Source organism: Ursus arctos, unplaced genomic scaffold, assembly GCF_023065955.2.
Source record: "Ursus arctos isolate Adak ecotype North America unplaced genomic scaffold, UrsArc2.0 scaffold_13, whole genome shotgun sequence".
NCBI classification, from domain to species: domain Eukaryota; kingdom Metazoa; phylum Chordata; class Mammalia; order Carnivora; family Ursidae; genus Ursus; species Ursus arctos.
The window spans coordinates 33721189-33742070 of NW_026622797.1; the positions used below are offsets into that span (position 1 = coordinate 33721189).

General features: G+C 36.7%; 1 long non-coding RNA gene across 1 annotated transcript in view; it reads right to left on the bottom strand.

Moving 5' to 3' along the window:
- The window catches only part of LOC123001352 (uncharacterized), a 227178-nt gene that overhangs the window by 68889 nt on the left and 137407 nt on the right, over positions 1-20882 (bottom strand). Inside the window, exon 6 of the long non-coding RNA XR_006410150.3 lies at positions 5941-6009. This is a non-coding gene — a long non-coding RNA (uncharacterized LOC123001352). The remainder of the gene's footprint in view (positions 1-5940; positions 6010-20882) is intronic.

Below are 20882 nucleotides of genomic sequence, written 5' to 3' on the forward strand. Positions count from 1 at the left end.
TGGTTAATGTCCACTGCATCTTGAATGCTGTCAACCATTCTTTAAGTACCTTAATACTCCTGTTCAAAGAGCTCATGTTGGAGAAAAGCATAAACCAAAGTATCTACCTACATTGTTCAAAGTTAAAAAAAAAAAGTCATGGTGGATGGAGAAGGTGAATGAAAAGACCAGTTACATCTTCAGCCAGATCATCTTTTTCAACTTCAGAGAATAAATACTGGAGAAGAGTCCTTTGAATACATTGAATGTAGAAGGGGGCATTGTAAAACCTTTTAACTTCAACATCTCAGGTAGGGAAAGGACTATAGGCATGTTGTGAATGTGGGAAGGTATTCAGGCACAGAACATCCTGATTTGTCATGAGACTATAGTTATTTACTAAACTATATATTTATTTACTTACTAACCAATCTCTTCATGCTGGCAGGAATTCTCCTCTGTTTTATTCACTCTTATATCACCCAGGACAAGAACAGAGCTCAGTACCCCTAAGTACTGAAGGGGTTCAGAACATGCCACCTCAAAATACACCACTCTGGCATATTGATTTTTTTGAGTTAAAGCACTTGGGAAACAGCACATGAAGGAAGGGCTCTCCAAGCTCCCTCTTTCTATAAAAGCAGGTCATAAAATTTCCCATGAGAAAGGTGCCCTCCTTGTAACAGGAAGAGAAAAAGAGTCTTGTCACCAGAGACTAGGAGTTGACACCAAAAAAATGACCTGCATAGGGATGCCTGGGTGGCTCAGTCAGTTAAGTGCTTAACTCTTGATTTTGGCTCAGGTCATCATCTCAGGGTTATGAGATCCAGCCCTGTGTCTGGCTCCCTGTCCAGCTGGGAGTCTGCTTGAGATTCTCTCACTCTCCCTCTGCCTCTCCCCCTGCTCACTCTCTCTCTCCCAAATAAATAAAAAAATCTTAAAAAAAAAAAAAAGGACCTACTTAAGAATCTACTAGAAAATCCTTTTCTTCCATTAATTTCCCCCACATATTTTCTAGGTCATACTGCTGTTCCACTTGCCCCTAGCTCAAGCCCCATTGTCATGTCATGTTCCCCAAATTACTTTTCTTGTTTAAAAATGTATATAAGCTTTGGGGCCTAACAGCTTGTTTAAGCCTTCATTTTTCTTTTCAAAACTCCCATGAACATTTAAAGTATTAAATAAAATGTGTATGCTTTTCTGCTGTTAATCTATATCAGTTTAATTCTTAGGTCTAGGCTCAGAATGTTAAAAGATATAAAAGTTCTTCTCTCCTGTAGTAATCAGTAAATTTCTTTAAGTGCCTATGCTTTCACCAGTAGAGTCGTATGCTTACCGAGATTCACTTGAATTTCCTAAATTGTTTATGCCAGTTGTACTTGTTACTACAATTATGTAATTAAACTTTATGCAAATTGATGAAATGTGATTGATGATGGGTTTGCTATGTAAACTAAGTTAAATACTTTGAATGATTTCATAATTGTGAGTCGCTAACATATATTTTGTGCTGTATGAAGTATAGACAAGAAAACTGAAAGAAGTTGACAGACTTGAAAAAAATCTAGAAGGCATTTGTACTCAATTTTTTTGTAAGGACATGAGCCCCCATTCTAAGAGTAAGAAAACCAAAATTGGAAATCACAGAGTACCTTATAGGTGTATTTATATAAGAAAGAAAAAGTAAAACTTCTCTCAGCAGACCCATCAAAAGTAAAGGTGTTAGATCTCCAACAACAGATCAGCAAATGAATACAAATTCACTTGTTTTATTTTATTTTTTAAAAATTTGTTTATTTGAGAGAGAGAGAGAGAGCATGAGCAGGAGGGGCAGAGGGAGAGGGAGAGAGAATCTGAAGCAGACTGTGTGCAAAATGTGTAGCCCAACACAGGGCTCAATCTCACGACCTGAGCCGAAACCAAAAGTTGGACACTTAACCACCTGGCCACCCAGGCTTCCCACTTGTTTTAATTTAAAGTGAAATGTTAAAATGTGTATCTATTTTTTTCTTATATTGACATTTAAACTAACCAAGTATTTCAATTAACTTTCCACCTACCAGTCCTGAATTGAGTAGGAGGGATATCATTATACAATGTAGAGAACATGTAACGTAATACTTACCTTGGAAAGTTATTTTTTCTTAAATTATTCTATGTTGCTGATAAAGGTAACCAAATTCTGCTAATCATGATGAACCTCAGCACAAAAGTATTTTAATTCATGCTTTAACTGGGACAAACTATTAACATTTCCCTTCCTTTGGAAACATTAACTTTGATGAAAACATTGTTTATGTAAATAACTGTTCCAGACAAAGAAGTTTCCAAGGAAACATGCTTCAAATTCTTCAAGGGAATATGCAAATGAAAGCCTCTTTTCTATAAAAATTGCCTCTGAGTGAGGGACAAAGCCTAAAACAATAAGCCAATTCAAAGAGATAGAAAGAAACAACAACTGACAAAGTAACTACAGTGATTTTTTTTCAAAAGCCATGAAAATTATTCTCTGACTTACAGATTTTAGCGGCCAGTATCAATATTTGCCTATTGCCAACTGGGGAAACGTTAAAAGTAAGTTGGGCTTAAATGCTTTTGAACTTGCTTGGTGGTATCTTTGCCTTTGAAGGATATCCATTCAGCTAGCTGATTATTTAGATTACATTGCCTTGTAGTGCAGTTTGTGACAGTATCTAGCCTTCTTTCTGTAGCAGAAATCAATGTGACTTCCCTGCCAAAAGAAATAGAGAAAACAGAGACCGAAACAAAACAAAACAGAGGAAACTAGAAAGTTCCTGCCAGTTGTGGCATTATAAAAGTTAGTTATGCCTGCAGAACACATTCACAAAGATTTATCATTTTACCCATTAAACAATTATGTTATCACTATACAAGAGGAGGAAGAGGAAAAGGAGAAAGAGAAATAGTAGTCCTGTAAGACACCACTGCCTCTGAACCCTATAAACCAATTGTTCAATCATACCATCCACCTCTCTCTTCTTTTAAATTCTGAAGTCAAGCAAACAGGTCTAGTCTTCTATCCCCTAAACACACCATGAAATTATACCTTTGCTGATACAAAATGAACCAACTCATAGAATCCATTTTGGAAGAGAACGTTATAGGCTTGCCCATACCTGCTCCAAACTGCAACATTGGTTGTAAAGATTACGCTGTGAATTTAGCTTTTTTTTTTTTTTAGGAGCTTTTTAATGTTTTGAAAGAAAAATAAGAAAGACCAAAATGAGGAACCCTTTCAAAGAATTTCAAAGAAAGTCAGAGCTAGACAGCAGATATTATTCAGGACTATTGCAATAGAGAGAAAAAGACCTCAGTATAGAACTGGGCTCAATTCCAAATACAACAAAGAAAAGTAAATAGCAGGAATCATAAATAGCAGGAAGGGGGATCCTCCGGATGGAAAATTACTAAGAGGAAACATGAGGGTTACATAAGGAAGGATTCTAGCTAAACTGACCTAACAGAATTTTTGTTGAAGGCAGGCCAGGGTGATCGGACTTTACCTGGGGGATGCTGAGTATGAAAAACCTAATCAGATATCAAGGGTAGAGGGATTTTGGCTAAATGAACTTACAAATGAACTTAATACAATTCTTGCTAAAACTAAACAATGCAAAGAACACAGAAGTCTAAGTGAAGGCCTATTTGGGAAAGGAATTCAAGGGAACCTGACTAAAGTTTGATCAAAGAGAGACTCTTCATCAGGTCCCAGGGGTCGGTAAGGGGAATGTTACTAAATATCACTGCTAGGATCTTGCATATTTTGCAAAAATAAGAGGATTTCTCTTAAGGAATAGGTAAATAGTTCAGTACATAGAAAAAGCAGACGTGTGTGTAAAGAGCAAACTAAAACATTAGAAGAGATAGTAAAAAATGTGCTGCCAATATCTGCTATGAGATCAAATAGGAATGGATGAACACTGGGTAAATAGAGTATGTAGACAGATGGTTGATATCTGAGCTTGAATTATCCCAGAAGTAAACCCAGACAGAAGGGTTAGAATGTAAGTAATTTGTCTGGTAAGTGATCCAGGTTAATACTTGCAGAAGAGTGGAGAGAAAAGAAAACCAATAAAAGATGCAATACAAGTAAATTACCACTACGGGCAAACCAAATCCTACTAAGAAACCAAATTCTACTAAGGCTCTATGGGAGAGGGTGTAGAACATGCTTCAGAGTTACCCCAAATAAGAAGCAAGGAACCTGTCAAAGCTCCACATGTCCTCTTCAGTATTTTTGAGAACTGTTTCTGGAGACATTAACACTCTGGCACTTTTGGTGGGTACGGAATTGGGGCCAAGCAAGCTACTAGAACACATAAAATGCCCGCAAAGGGAGAGTCATGTGTGTTTGCAAAGAGAAAACCTCAGGATTTAGAGTAAATACCAAGAACGTATGGATGACCCAAATTTAGAATAACTGAGATGTGATCTGGTCACACTTAACAATAACACATCCCATAAAATCAAGGACCATGTTGCCAGGTGGCTAAAACTGCAAGTCCTTAAAATAAGATCTATATTTTGGTGATCAATAGAAAAATTTTTTAAATGTTACATTTCAGAGACTATGCAGAACATAGCAAAAGAACAGAAGAGAAGAATAGAACATGGCACAAAGTAAAGTGCGGAGGACCAAGGGAGGGTGAGGGGCTGAACAACAGCTCTATCACTAGTAGAAGGACTCTTAAGGGAGTGGTAGTGATTCATAATTCAATACCCAGGTGCAAAACAAATTTAAAAGAAGCTTGGAAGACCTGTAGCCAACTTTCAAAAATGATCATAATACCAGGAAGACAGAATATGGGTCAGGACAGGAAACAATGAAGAAAAAATGAAAATTAAGTTGAATAAACAAATACCCAGGTCAAAAAAGTACAAAGGGTACACCTTTCATAAACTCCCCTGATACATGGTAGTGACAAAATGAGATAGCCACTTTCAAATTCAAAATAAATATTTCCATTGACCAGAAATGGAATATAAATGTGAAACAGTGCGAGAGACTGATGTTTTAGAGCTAGAAAAATAGACAAAAAGATACACAACCTTATTCCAGGAGGCTGAACCAAACTAATCACTGGCTTTGTGAATAGATTGGATATTGTCAGTTTCACCACCTGCCATGAACTAATTGTCATGATCTGACCTGCTTCTGAAATAGAGGATCAGAGAACCAGCTAGAAGTAAATGAAAGATGCTTGGCAGGGTGGTGTAACAAAGTGGGAAAAAGAGAAGCAGAGAGGAAGTAAGGGAAGGAGAGGGAAAGATAGACGGGGAGAAACACTGAAAATTCTAAAACACATAAAGAAATGTAACATTAAAAGACAGCCAAGGACATCAGTCATTAGAATGTAAATTCATTCCAATTAATTTCAGTCTCTTTTAAAAAATTGGGACAAGAGTTTTAAAATAAATATGTTGAATATTTGCAACAGAAAAAAGAGACCTAGTTCCCTTTAAACGTTAACAAATTGCAAAACTTAGAAATCCTCAAGAAATAAATTGTGAATATGAAAAGATCATTTAAACATACCAAAAATGAAAAATAATGTCGTTAAAATAAAATGCAATATGTGTGATTAAAATAGGAATGGAAACAACTAGGGAGTGATTAGGAAAATGAACATAAAGGAAGGAACTCATCAAGAATACAATTCAGAGAAGGAGGCATAAAAATGACAAAGCAGTGAAGAATATAGAAGGGACTGAAAAGCTAAAACACTTGTCCACTTGGGGAAACTGACAGACGTGTACTATTTGAAGAGATAAGTGCTTCAGAATTCTCCAGAACAGAAAAAAAACCATGAGGCTTCAGACCAAATATATACTCTGATTTGTTGGTAACTTCCATACATAGACACAATGTACTGACGCTGGAGAGCACTGGGGATAAAGTGACACTCTTGAAAACCAGAGCGAAAAGGACAAATTACTTACAAATGACAGTCAGAAGACATACTTCTCATTGGCAACAATGCATTTCAAAATTCTGTGGAATAATATTATCTGAGGACAGAAAGAAGAAAAAAATTAGAAAACTGTCAACTTAATCAAGCTATTACTCAAGAGTGAGGGTAAAATTAAGGTGTTTCCAGACATACAGTATCTAAGCTCATTTACCTACTAGCCATTCTTTCAAAGAAAATTAAACCACGTATTTTATCAAAAGAAAAGTGAACAAGGAGGTAAGGCATTGAAACTGATGAAATAGTGTACTAATTTCAATTAACTACATTTGAAAAATAGTAATTTTGTGTTTTAAAGTGGGGAATTAAAGTTCTTTGCTAAAATAACAAGATAAGGAAGTTTCAGGTGTTGTTCAATGAGCAAATCGTTCTAAGATCCTCATTATTTTGTGGTGGGGAAAGAGAAATACTAAAAACAAAATAGGTTTGAATAAAAATTGTACTTATTTATTTTAATTTAGGATTAAACAAGAAAAAATTTAACTGCCAAATCCATAAAGAAAAATTTAAATAAATATATATATATATTCGAATACATACATATTATTCTGTATTCTACCTAGGGTATCAAGCTATAAAGCAACACAGAAAGTTTGAAAATAAAGGCATTAAAAAGCTATATCACACAAATACTAACAGAAAGACGTTGAAGCAATATTGATATTGATATCAAGAAAAATAGAATTGCAAGCAAAAACATTAATAGGAATAAAGAAAGTTGTCATACAATCATAAAAGAATCTTCTAAGAAGAAAAAACAATATGAAATTGTATGCACATAACTATATAGGCCTAAAATATAGAATGCAAAATCTGCCCGAATTTTAAATAGAAATCTTAAAACCCACAAATATCATAATAATTTTTTAAGGACACCCTACCAGAAATAGATAGAACAAGCATAAAACACATAAGAAAGGCTATAAAAATTTTTGATATAATTACTTAGAATATTTATTAAATATACAGAAGCAGGCACCCAACTCATTTTCCTCAAATTAATTTTTCTCTTCTCCCTTTAAAATAGTCATCACTTTGGGGGCACCTGGGTGGCTCAGTCAGTTAAGCATCTGCCTTCAGCTTGGGTCGTGATCCCAGGGGATCCATGCGGAGCCTGCTTCTCCCTCTGCCTTTACCTCTCTCTCTCTGTTTCTCATGAATTTTTTTTTAAAAGTCATCACTTTTTATCTGAACACAAGAACTAATCATTTTTGCCATAATAACTCAATAATGAGTAGAAAAACTGAAGAAACCAGTAACAAAGAATTTTATTTTGTAAAAAAAAAAATAAGTGTGTGTATACACACACACACACACACACACACACACACATTTACTTACTCATTTTCCACCCAAAAAGGTGACTTCCACAAAAATTCAAGGAACAAAATGTTTCTAAGATAGAATACCCTCCAACTACTTTAAGAGTGTAGTCCTGAGGGGCACCTGGGTGGCACAGCGGTTAAGCGTCTGCCTTCAGCTCAGGGCGTGATCCCGGCGTTATGGGATCGAGCCCCACATCAGGCTCCTCCGCTATGAGCCTGCTTCTTTCTCTCCCACTCCCCCTGTTTGTGTTCCCTCTCTCGCTGGCTATCTGTATCTCTGTCAAATAAATAAATAAAATCTTTTTAAAAAAAGAGTATAGTCCTGATACTAAGACTGGTCTAGGACAGTTAGGAAAAAGGAAAATTAAATATCAATATCTTTTAAAAGCATATTTGCAAAAATATTTTTTTCAAAAATCCTAATATAAATCATAATCGGCAGTATCTTAAACACACACACACATACACACGTATGTCTAATTTGGTTTTACCAAAGAGATCATTGACATTAACATAAGATACCATTGTCTCAAATCTAGGGAGTAAACGCATATGACAATCTCGATAGAGAAATACATTCGACCAAATTCCACATCGATGGTTTAAAAAAAAAAATAGAATTAAAAAAGAATTATTATAACCTGGAGAAGGAAGTCTTATAAAAATTAAATATGAATGCAGGATACCATTGACTCAAATTAAAAGAATAAACCCATATGACAACCTCAACAGAGAAATACACTTGACCAAATTCAACACTGATGGTTTTTACTTTTATTTTTTAAAGATTTTATTTATTTATTTATTTATTTATTTGAGGGAGAGATAACTAGAGAGAGCATGAGCAGGGGAAGGGGTAGAAGGAGAGGGAGGAGCAGATTCCTGCTGAGCAGGGAACCCGACATGGGGCTCCATCCCAGGACCCCAGGATCATGACCTGAGCCAAAGGCAGGTGCTTGTCCCACTAAGCCACCCAGGAGCCCCAACACTCATGGTTTTTAAAACACACACAGAAAAAAATAGAATTAGAAGAGAATTACTATATCCAGGAGAAAGAAGACTTATAAAAATTCTTAGGAAACATAATAAATATTGACACTGAAGTCAGAAGGAGAACAAGGAAGCCTGCTATTACTATTCCATTGAACAGCATACTGGTGGCTTCAACCATTTCAATAAGACAAAAAAAAAAAAAAAATCAGAGAGTTTCAAGAATGTGAATTGGAAAATAAAATTGGCCAAATTTTCAGAAAATATGGTTGTTTAATTAGAAAATCAAAAGCGGGGGCGCCTGGGTGGCACAGCGGTTAAGCGTCTGCCTTCGGCTCAGGGTGTGATCCCGGCGTTATGGGATCGAGCCCCACATCAGGCTCCTCTGCTAGGAGCCTGCTTCTTCCTCTCCCACTCCCCCTGCTTGTGTTCCCTCTCTCGCTGGCTGTCTCTATCTCTGTCGAATAAATAAATAAAATCTTTAAAAAAAAAAAAAAAAAAAAAAAAAAAAGAAAATCAAAAGCGATCTAGAGTCATATTGTTAGAAATAATAAAAGGCATTGCAAAAAAGCATCAATAATCTTCTACTACAAAATATAATAGAAGTGAGATTTTATTTCAGTAGCAAAAAGTAATTTATAATTTCAATGCAATTCCAAACAAAATCCTGATCATGGAACTTGATTTTTCTATTCCTAAAGTTCATACGGAAAGCCAATGATTTTGACAATAAAAAATAAAGTTTTGAAAAAGAAAAGCAATGTGGGGATACTGTCGTACCATTGTTTTTATTTAAAAATCATAATTATTATGTATTATCTCAATGCAGGCATAAACAAATAGAGAAAAGAAAGCCTAGAGAGAGAGAGTCACACATCTGGAAACAAATATGTAATAGATGTAATGCCCATCAGTGGAGAATGATAAAATACCCAGTGCTGAGTTTGTCCAGGTGATTGTAAGGATACCATGGGAGCTCCATTCTGTGTTAGATCAGATGCACTAATGTCATGTATCTTTACTATTTATTTTGTCTCCTTAAAATATCAATTCCTGGAGGAATAGGTTTTTAAATCTTCTACTAAGACAGTAGATTTGTTCATTTACTACTTTAATGTTTTCATTTTATAGTGCAGGGGAGGAAGACCTTCCTTTGACATGAGACAGATTAACAGGAGAAAATCAAATTTAATAAGCGTATATATGGGGAATTCACACAGACATGAAGTTCCAAAGATAATGAGGCTACAAGAAGCTTATATGAGCTGAAGATGGAGTGGGGGGAGGTGTAGTTGAGGACACAGAAAGAAGAAGGCTCATTTAGCAAGAAGGTGAAAGGAAATAGGAAATGTTTGGAAAAACAAGGTGCTCTCTTTCTGGTACAGACTCTCCTTTTCACTGTAATTTTAGGCAGTTATGGGGGAGGTTGAGAACTTTTCCTGCATCTGCTCAGTATTTATTACTTTTAAGTCAAAATAATCTTTATACCAAAGTGTCATCTTTGGGGATATCTCATCCACACCCCTTCAATAGCATTTAGTACCTTTTACATATCTAATAATGCTTTTTGCCTTAAAAGCCTATCTTGTCTGAAAATAACATACTTTCTTTGGTTTCATTTTTTTGGGGGGGGCGCTACCATTTTCTTATTTTTTAAATTGTGTATCTTTATAGTATTATCTCATATAAGCAGCAGATATTTTAATTCTTACTCTCATTTTGTATTTTTTGGTCCATTTATATTTGTGATTATAACTGTGTTGGATCGGCGTGCATCATCTTCTTATGTATTCTTATTGTCCTATTTACTTTGGTTTTTTTTCTTTTCATGAATTTCTAGCCGCCTTTTGGATTAGAATCTTAGAATCTCATTACATTCTCCTGTTAGTTGGGAAGTTATATGATTAGAGCCTAACAAATTTATATTTATTGTGATTACTACTATGTTTGGATTATGTGCTGTTATTGACCTGAATTTTTTTTAATTTGAATTCAGTTAATTAACATATAGTGTATAATTAGTTTCAGAGGTAGAGTTCAGTGATTCATCTTGCTTGTACAAGACCCAGTGCTCTTTACATCCCATGCCCTCCTTCATGTCCATCATCCAGTTTCCCCATCCCTCCCCTCCCCTCCAGTAGCCCTCAGTTTGTTTCCTATGATTAAGAGTCTCTTATGGTTTGTTTCCCTCTCTGATTTCATTTTGTTTTATATTTCCCTTCCTTCCCCTATGTTCCTCTGTTTTGTTTCTTAAATTCCAATTATGAATGAGATCATATGATTATTGTCTTTCTCCGATTATTTTGCTTAACATAATACCCTCTAGTTCCATCCATGTTGTTACAAATGGCAAGATTTCATTTTTCGATGGCTGAGTAATATTCCATTGTATATGTGGGTGTGTGTATATATATACATACACTTCTTTATCCATTCTTCTGTTGATGGACATCTCAGCTCTTTCCACAGTTCAGCTACTGTAGACATTACTGCTATGAACATTGGCGTGCAGGTGCTCCTTTGCATCACTACATCTCTACCTTTGGGGTAAATACCGAGTAGTGCAATTGCTGGGTCATGGGGTAGCTCTATTTTCAACTTTTAGAGGAACTGCCATACTGTTTTCCAGAGTGACTGTACCAGCTTGCATTCCCACCAACAGTGTGAGAGTGACCTGAATTTTTTTTTTCTGTTTTCTTTTCTTGCTTTCACTAATTTCTTATATTCTTTGAGATTAGAGTTTCATTTTCTTCATCACATTTTTCCTTCTCCTCTGTCAGTATACACTTTTCCAGTTACCCTTACTATTTTAAGATGCGTATCTAAGAAAGTCTAAAGTATTGAACATGATGGTGAAGTCTGTTATTTCATCTGGCTCTCTCCTATGGTCTCTTTGTGTGTGTGTCTGTGTGTGTGTGTGTGTGTGTGAGAGAGAGAGAGAGAGAGAGAGAGATTGAGATTTTTCAACTTCGCACTCATATTTCTGTAAACTTAATATGAGAAAATTCTTTGAGGACCTGCTTGAAGTTTTATTGCTCTAGAGAGAAATTGTATTTGTGTTTGGAAACTGCCTGGAGGCATTACCAACCCTAGACAATTTAAAACCGTATTCTCCATTTAAATGTTTTAGACCAACAGATATAAATTTGCACCTTAAATCTGCTTGAGGGTTGGTTTTTGGGTATAAATTCTCATATTATTTTTTTCCTTCTTCCCAGAGCAAAGGTTGAGACAGGAAACAGGAAAATTACTCATTGTTCCCTTCAGCCTTGTAGGTTCCTTGCTCTTTACCCTATACCCTTAAATGAGGGTTTCAGCCATGTACAAATGTCTCCAAGAAGACTGTGTGCATCCTGCATGGGTTCTAGGCTTTAAATCCTATTGCCTGCAATCCATTTGCCCTGCCAAGAGTACGTTTAGATCTTTCGGTGTGAAAGCAAGTTTGGTTCTTCCTTACCTCCAATTGTTTCTGACTTCGTTTTGTATTTGTCCTTCTTAAATTCCTTTCCTTTGGGACAGCTAAGCAATACATTTCAAGATATTTAAATATTCAAAAAGAATTGTAATTATTTTGTTTGGGAGGTTCATTTAGGGTATCGCACCCACCATATTTTTAGAAGTAGTAGCAAACTTATGTAATATGATTGAGATCAATCAGTTATTAATTTTTATTTTCTTAAGTTCCCAGTAAAAGCTTGCTTTACATATTCCAAATCAAAATGTGAAGGAAGTTAGACCACTGAGATTTCTAGAGATAATTATATGAGTTCCCGTTGGCAGAATAAATGTGCATTAAAAGATCAGTAAGCTAATGTCTATACATGGTTTCAGAATATGGACTGACTCTGCTTGGATAGTCCAGTAACCTTGAAGTTCACAAGCCCGCACTCTATTTCCCTGTGCTTTTTGATTTGTAAAGTTGCTAGATCAGAAATCGTAAAGGGTAAAAGTCCTGAATTCTTTGTATAAGGGATTTAAATTGAGCTTGTTACTTTTTTTTTTTGACACTTCAAATATTGTTTATTTTTTTAATTATGGCCCCATAAACATAATAATAGCAAAGGGCCATTTGATGATTATTTCTTGTTGATAAATAATTCATAGCCTGAAAAGTTGTTCTTTCTAATTCCCATGACAAACTATTCAAAATTAGTAATTTATTCCATTGAAATTAGGTGTTTCTACCTGTAGTTTAATAGGCTTGTAATTATATAGAGGTATGTGTTTTGCATTTGAATAAATGCATTTAACTTTGTACATTTGTACTATTGTAACAAGTCTGGCTTGCCCAATCAATAGCTTTTTCACTGACAGGGAAGAATTGCAAAAAATAAGTACAAAAATCACCCTTCATACTAAGATTGTGAATCTCAATTCACTCACCCAAAAACAACAATAAAATTTTTTAAAAAATCTGAATGCCTTTAAAGATCCTTTTTATTTTCTGCTAATTTCTTTTTAGTAAGATGTCATTAAAAATAGATAGGAGCTTTACCATTTATTTATTTAGAAAAATTACAATATTGAAATAAAGTAAAATTATTAGCAGTTAAAACTCAGCCTTCCTCTGAATTTCCTAAGCATACGTGTGGATACGAGAGACTTTTGCTGTGAATATGAAGTAGTAATTTGTGCCTTTTGTATTTGCTCATCTCTTCCTTAATTTATCTGTCCACCAGTATTACTCACTCTGTGACTCTGAGTAGAATATAGAGCCACTCGGAAGTGCTTTCTGCTTTGTTTACTCTGTTGATGAATTTGAGCAAAGTTTGCTACGTCAAGAAGCAAGCTCATTAAAGAACAAAAATCCACAGATCTTAGGATATTTTGCCAAGAAGATGCTACTTTCCTTCAACGACTGATTAAAATGAAATCAAATGTAGAGCCAAACAGAATTTAACAGCATTGCATCCATATGGATTTTGGTGACAGGTTTGATTTATCTGATGGGGAAATAAAAATGAGGAATAATAGGGGCGCCTGGGTGGCACAGCGGTTAAGCGTCTGCCTTCGGCTCAGGGCGTGATCCCGGCGCTACGGGATCGAGCCCCACATCAGGCTCCTCCGCTATGAGCCTGCTTCTTCCTCTCCCACTCCCCCTGCTTGTGTTCCCTCTCTCGCTGGCTGTCTCTATCTCTGTCGAATAAATGAATAAAATCTTTAAAAAAAAAAAAATGAGGAATAATAATCGTTAAATGGTGGACACGTTGTTCACCAGTCTCTACCCAACCACTTGGAGGTACACTAAGAATTTAACTCTGAAACTCTTTGCACACATGACCAGGGCTAAATGCTGAAAGCAGTGAGTCAATACTATAAAAGACATGATATTAGAATATCATGTAGCATATAGGACAGCACGTCTATTATATTATTGTTTCTTGATAGGTAATAATTACAAAGTACTTACTATGAGCCAGGTCTTTTCCAGGAATCAATTTCATTTACTTCTCAAAGAACCAACAGAATAGATAGTGGCATTAGTTCCATCTTACAGAGAAGAATACTTCCCCAACCTACACATGCCACTCTTCTTAGTTAAAAAATAAAAGACTAAAATATATTTTTTAAAACATATGACATATATCATTTCATTCTTTCTGATTAAATAATAAGAAGATAATCTCAAAGACACATTCTCGGCTCTAAAATCATTGACTCTTAAATTACAGCAGTAAAAAACTATTGAGGACAATTGCATGAAAGGAAGAATATGAATTGTACCTACATTGATACTTCCCGAGATTAAATATTTTTTAACTATAAAGGTAATACATGTCTATTTTAAAAATTTGGAGATATACAAAAGTATACAGAAAAAATTATCTATCATTTAAAAATCCCACCTGTCCAGGATAACCATTGTTTACCTTTTGGTACATATACAGTATTCTCTCAATTATACGAATATATACATGCTTTTTATATTTCTTACAAAATTGGTTATGTATTATTTTGCAACCTGATATTTTTGCTTAATAAAAATATTTTAATATTTTACCTTGACAGTAAGTATTCTTCAAGGTGATTATTAAGGCTACCCAGTATCCAGCCACATGATAAAGGCATAAATATATTTCACCAATCCCTCAGTTTTGGGTTTTAGTTTCTGCTATTTGTAATAATCACTCTTGTGCTTAAATCTGTGGGGATACCAAGTTCTTTTCCTTAGGATTCCTAGAAGTGGAGGTTTTAGAAAAACAGATATGTTTTTTGGCCTTTGATACGTGGATCTTTTACACTGGCCTCCCTGTTGCAAATACAAATGTGTCTAATATAGTGTGATTACACAAATTAGGAGGGAGTGTTATTCTCCTAACTCTTATAACTGCTGGGCTACAGGGGTGGAGGGAGCTATAGCCAGTTCTGCGGTACCGTATGATACCCAGTCTTCCAGTCCTCCCTCTCTTTCCCACAGCCCCTCAGCTGCCCACACACTGCCCATTTCTGGATCTCTGAATACCGGTGCTTTTTTCACTTAGTCAACAAGAAAGCTCTCCCTTTCTAGAGCCTTACTCTTCCATATTCGGTGCTTGATAACATCATTCTCTCCTTTCATATCACTGGCCTTTTTCTCAGATAACAAAGGAAGGACTGGGGGTGGACAGATTGGTGGCTTAGTGAATAGTCAAGCATGCCCCATGCATGGACTCTGTGCCCAGACTCCTAGTTAAGCGCCTACTTACCAGCGTCTTGGAACTTAGAAGTTTGCATGACCAGACAATGATGACCGCTAGGGGGCAGTGTTGTCTAAAGCCACACACTAGCTTGACAGTCCTAAGTGACCCCACCAAATACTGCTCCCTAGAAAAAATGGTGTCTATAGTACATCCCCGTACTAGAGTATCTATTTCCCCACACCTTTGACAACACCGCTATTGTCTTCTTTTCCTTTTTTAACCCGATTTGAAAGACAACAATGAGTATTTCATGTTGTTTAAATTGAATTTTTAAAATTACTAATAAGGTTGTACATTTCTAAAACTCTGACGATACAAACAAAGCGTACCCTTTAGAAAACATATTCACACCACGTAGAAGTATACAAGGAAAGGACAAGCAGTCATAATTCCACCTCCAGAGGAAACCATTTTTATGTATATGCTGCCAGAATTTCTCCTATGCAAATATGTATATACATTGAAAAATAATCTTTTATGCCTAAACATACAGACCCAAACCTACCTTGTTATTTTTAATACCTACAGGAAACTTTTGCACAATGAATGCCATAACTTATACAGCCAGTTTTATATTGATGAACTTTCAGCTTGTTTCTAATTTTTCACATGACTAACAGTACTACAATGAATATCATTTTACATAAGCCTCAGTGCACTTGAGCAAACTTTCCTATACGATAAATTTCTAGAAGTATGATTATTGAGTCAAAGGATTTGCAAAAGAAGTTTGATAGAATGAAATTCTGGGAGGTCAGACATTTTTGTCTATGGCATTCATTGCTTTAACCCCAGTGCCTCAAACAGTACTTGGCACTCAATTATTTTTGAATGAATGCAGATTTTGAATAGAACTTAAAAGTGAAATATTTATACAAGAAAACCCATTAGATATAGAGGAGATGCTCGAGTAGAAGAGAAAGATTGGAGAAAAAAGAAGAGGGTATTTGAAGAGCCTCGTGAACCTCTCATGAAGCCTAGAGTGTCATAAACATGGAACAAAAATCTCCAGACTCACAAAACATGCACACACCCTGGGAGTAGAAAGACCTTGATTTGAAGTATATTCAATGCACAACAATGTGAATACACTTAATGCCAAGAATTTTACACTTAAAAACAGTTAGAATGACAAATTTTACATTATGCATATTTTACCACAATAAAAATAAGTAAATTGTTCCATTTAGTGGATAGTAATACTGGGCAAGCATTTCAACCACGTGGAGGTTTAGTTCTTTTTCAGCATATTAGCACAAACCATAACTTGATTAGCAGGATGTTAATTGAACTGTTTTAATCTCAATTTTTTGCCAAAGCCCTGAGACCACCTATCAAAGTCAGGTGCAAGACTACCTCCCCAAAATGAGATTTTCAGAAAATGCTGAGAGGAATTGGCTTGGGGGAGGGGGTCTTCAATTCCTCACCCATACTGAGCGTATAAAAGGGTTGGAGAAACTTAACGGTGAATTTTTGGAGAGTTGGTTTGCTGACCTTCCCCCAACACAAGGGAAAAGGAATTGGGGGTTCTTCTGTCTTCACGTCAAAACCAGAGGATGCCTTTAAAGAAACCATTTAGAGAGTGATGCCTGTTTAAATATAAAGGTGAGCAGAGAACTCTCCCTCACAAGGAAACTATAGGTGTGAGACCTCAGCTATGTGAAGTGGAAGGAGCAGAGTGTACGCGGAACCCCCAAAAAGTGCCTTATAAGAAAAAGGTAGTTTGAAACCACATCAAGTCCCAGGGAGCTCAGTGTTAGCCTATGGAAGCATTAGCCATGTAAGATCTTTCCTGTTCATTTCTTCTCTTTGATCCACCTGCTGTCCATGGCCACATGAGGCAGAGAGCAGGATTTAGTCAGAGAAAGAGGAGAGAAACAGGGCTGGTGCGTGGGAGAGAGCACAGCCGGTATAGAGTGAGCACATGACTGGTCTTGATGGCCTTTTCAGTCTAAAGAGAATTTCTACACTAAAAAATACGGAGTGTGAGGGGAAATTTGGTGGCAAAGATGGGAAACTGGCCGATTTCATGGGTAGATCAGCACAGAAGCAGCAGCACGTGCGGCTGCGGGGACAGAGATGCTTCGACAGGCATCAGCTCGCAAAGCCATGCTTCCTCGGCCCCCAGAGCGAGTTTCAGTCAACTCTGGAAATGAAGTGAGGAAAATTTCATCACTTATATCAAACTCAATTTGGTGAAAGATTATTTTAACCTTTCAAGTACAATATAGAGACTGCCATCTAGAAATTAACAGAACAGCTACCCTGGTCCAGGAACGGGATGAGCCTCACCACTTCCCTTCCCTTTCTGAAAACTCAATTTGGGCTTGCCGTCTCTCCTTGTCTTTCTCCCAGTGACCTATGGCCTGCTGCGTTTGCACCCTCACGTGCACTCTAGCCCCAGTCCACCTCTCTCGTGTTCAGCACTCTCGTAGCCTCGTGTTGCAAAACATGGCGAAGAGTCCTTTAAAAATGGAGAGTTCATTTCTTCACACCCGTTGTTTTGAGTTTCTCATAGGTCTGACATTATGACACATGTCAGGAATGTATAAAGACTAAGACATTGTCTCACCTTCAGTGAGCTAGATTAGGTGCAGAAGTAGGAAACTAAAGACATAAATATGAGAGAATGAGAAAATTATAGCAAATATATACACACAAACTGCTATTGGAGCAGAGAAGAAGGAGACCTTTGTTCTTGCTCTGGCTTTGGGAAAACCTATCCAGAGGGAAAAAAAATTAGCTCAAGAATCAATGAAATGTCATTAAATCATTTCACCACTCCCTTCTTCCTGTTCAACACACTAGACCATCGAGGCAAACAAGCAGCGGAATCTTCTCCTGGTTATTGCCATGGAAGCTGCCCGTCTTGCCAACACCTGAACCAGACAGACTCTTCCTTCTAAGCGGATGCAGGAAAAGCTTAGGGTGTGGTGCGATCTCCACTGTTCTCAAATAGCCATCTGCCCTATTCATCCCACCACTAGGTCCGAAATGCCACAACTGGAATTATTCCTTTGAAATGGCATCTTCAGAGGGTTACAGATAACCTTCTATCTGCCACCTAATGTGTCTCTGGGTGCTTGTTGGGTATTTCTACACGTGTGACAGGTAACATAGTCATGTGGTCAGCTGGCAAACTCGGCTCTGTCCAGAGCTTAGGAGATGCTTTCTGCAGCCTGGCAGCCTCAGTTCAGAGCCTACCTCCAGCATTCTTATTCCACTGAGCCTCTGCTTCTCGACCTATAACATAAAGATGTGAAGACTTAATGCCTAGCACATAATACACATTTAATAATGGAGTGTATTATCTTTATTACCTACATGTCTGAAATGAAAGATCGATGGGAGTCAGTTCACAACCAGGAAGAAACATAAGGGAGAAGCAGGCAGAGGTAAGAGTTATAAAGGAAAGAAAAAAGAATTTAAGGCTGTTAAACAAAATTCTTGGAAGAAGAAGTACTCTCTCCGATGCTAAGCGATCTTTTTTAGAGTCACATTATGTTTGAAATATTCCAACGGAGAAGAGATAGGTACTGAGAGATACAAGCTTCCTAATAAAACTATAAGACTTAGCTTCAAAACTGAACCGTGGAGCAAATCTATGAACTACTGATTGCAACTCTACACAATCTTAGTATTATTATAGATGGAAATATTCCTTCGGTCAGACACACACACACACAGACCAAAGAAAGCGTGAACAAGCAACATGATACGGTTCAGTATATACTTTTGTCTACAGTTTCATTCTTAGATAATTTTTAGAAACTTATAGTTAGGATATGCATAATCATTAATTACCTACTCCTCCCATTTTCTATTTTGTTTTATAAAGATATTTGTACTATTTTAGTAAGCAAAATTAATGTCATACTTATAAGTAAATTATCAAATTTAGAACTCATTTTAAAATTTAATGGTTTCAAGTAAAACCTTTTATATATATTATACCTAAAATGCTTATTGTCTATAGGGTCCTGCTTCAAATCAACTGAGTTAATTCTTATGCTCAAAATATTTTTTGCGGAAAAAAACTCAACAGCATTCTCTCATTCATAAAACTCTGTTACAAATCTGGGCTCCATGACAGAGGAAGGACAAAAAGCAAAATTACTAGCAATCTTAGAGCCAAAAGACTTTTGCTTTCCTTTACAAAATTGCTTACTTTCCTCTGAGATAAATGGACTGTCAGTGGGTTCTAGGCAATCACTAAAACCTTAAAATAAGGAAGGGTGACCCCTAGTGTTGGCCTTTAGAAACCAAATTCATGTAAAACCAGAAAGCTCCAAAAATGTGGGAAAGAATTCAGTAGCATACGTTATAAAGCAAAAACAAATCAAAATACCTAATTCACTTACCCTGTCTGTAGACACATAAAATCACTATCCTTGAAGATATTATTAAAATCCTTTAGGAAAATCTTTCAAACAACAACACACACCCTCCTCTACTCCCTTTCACTCATGGCAAGTGTACGAATCAGAAAAGAATAAAATAAGAGGAAAAGGCACAAGCTTTGCTTGAATGAGCAAAGAGAAAACCAGCCAAGGAAAAAATAAAACATTCACCTAAACCTTAAGCCCTCATTGCACGGAAGATGACAAATTACGCTGAAGCCATGGCATTAGACCCATGTGAAGTATTTAGGAAGGAAATTTTGAGAGAATCATTTACTTCCGCACTAGCGTTTGCATAGAAAAATTCACCTTCCACAAACTCAAGGTCACCAGTCCTGCAGAAAAAGGGAAATGGTTTGGCTTAAACACCTGTCACTTGTGACAAAATGAAGTGAAATGAGAGGTCAAAAGTGACTTACTGCCTCATGTGGACTCATTGTCACTTGACAAGAGGAGGCTTTGGCAAAAAAAGGACGTGCTGGGACAGGGAAATCTTATATGTGAAGAGGAATTGTTCCTGGAGAAAAAAAATATAGCATGTAAGAAAGCCATGAAGTTCTTTGCTGGGAAGTTTTATTGCCATGATTTACGAAGTCTCTTGGCTGGAGCTGGCTTGGCCCCAGCACAGAGCTAAGCAGAAATTAGACATGTAATGCTCTCCTTTTGAGTTTCAGGTGCCAAAGTGACAGAAGAGTTGCCTCGGCAAAGTTTGTGCTGAGCAGAGCTCTACCACTTCCTTTTACTCCTGTGGACTTAACAAGGGAAAAATACAAGAATGATGGGAAAAACAAGGAATGAGAAGGAAACCGAATATGGTGATGAAATGGGTATTTACCCCAAAGATACACACGTAGTGAAGAGAAGGGCCATATGCACCCCAATGTTCATAGCAGCATTGTCCACAATAGCTTAATTGTGGAAGGAGCTGAGATGCCCTTCAAAGGATGACTGGATTAAGATGTGGTCCATATATACAATGGAATATTACTCAGCCATCAGAAAGAACAATTACCCAACATTTGCAGCAACATGGACGGGACTGGAGGAGATTATGCTAAGTGAAATAAGTCAAGCAGAGAAAGACAATTATCATATGGTTTCACTCATTTATGGGACATAAGAAATAGCAGGAAGATAGGTAGGAGAAGGAAGGGAAGAATGAAGGGGGTGTAAACAAAAGGGGGAATGAACCATGAGAGACTGTGGACTCTGGGAAACAAACTGAGGGCTTCAGAGGGGAGGGGGGTGGGGGATTGGGATAGGACAGTGATGGGTAGTAAGGAGGGCACATATTGCATGGAGCACGGGGTGTTATATGCAAACAATGAATCATGGAACATTGCATCAAAAACTAGGGATGTACTGTATGGTGACTACTATGACAAAATAAAAAATTATTATAAAAAAAAATAATAAAATGTTAGGTAGAGGGGAAAAAAAGAAACTTAAAAGGACAAGAGAACTGCCGCTCTCAGCAGTGACTGCTGGTACCTCAGCCATCCCCCATCCACCACATCT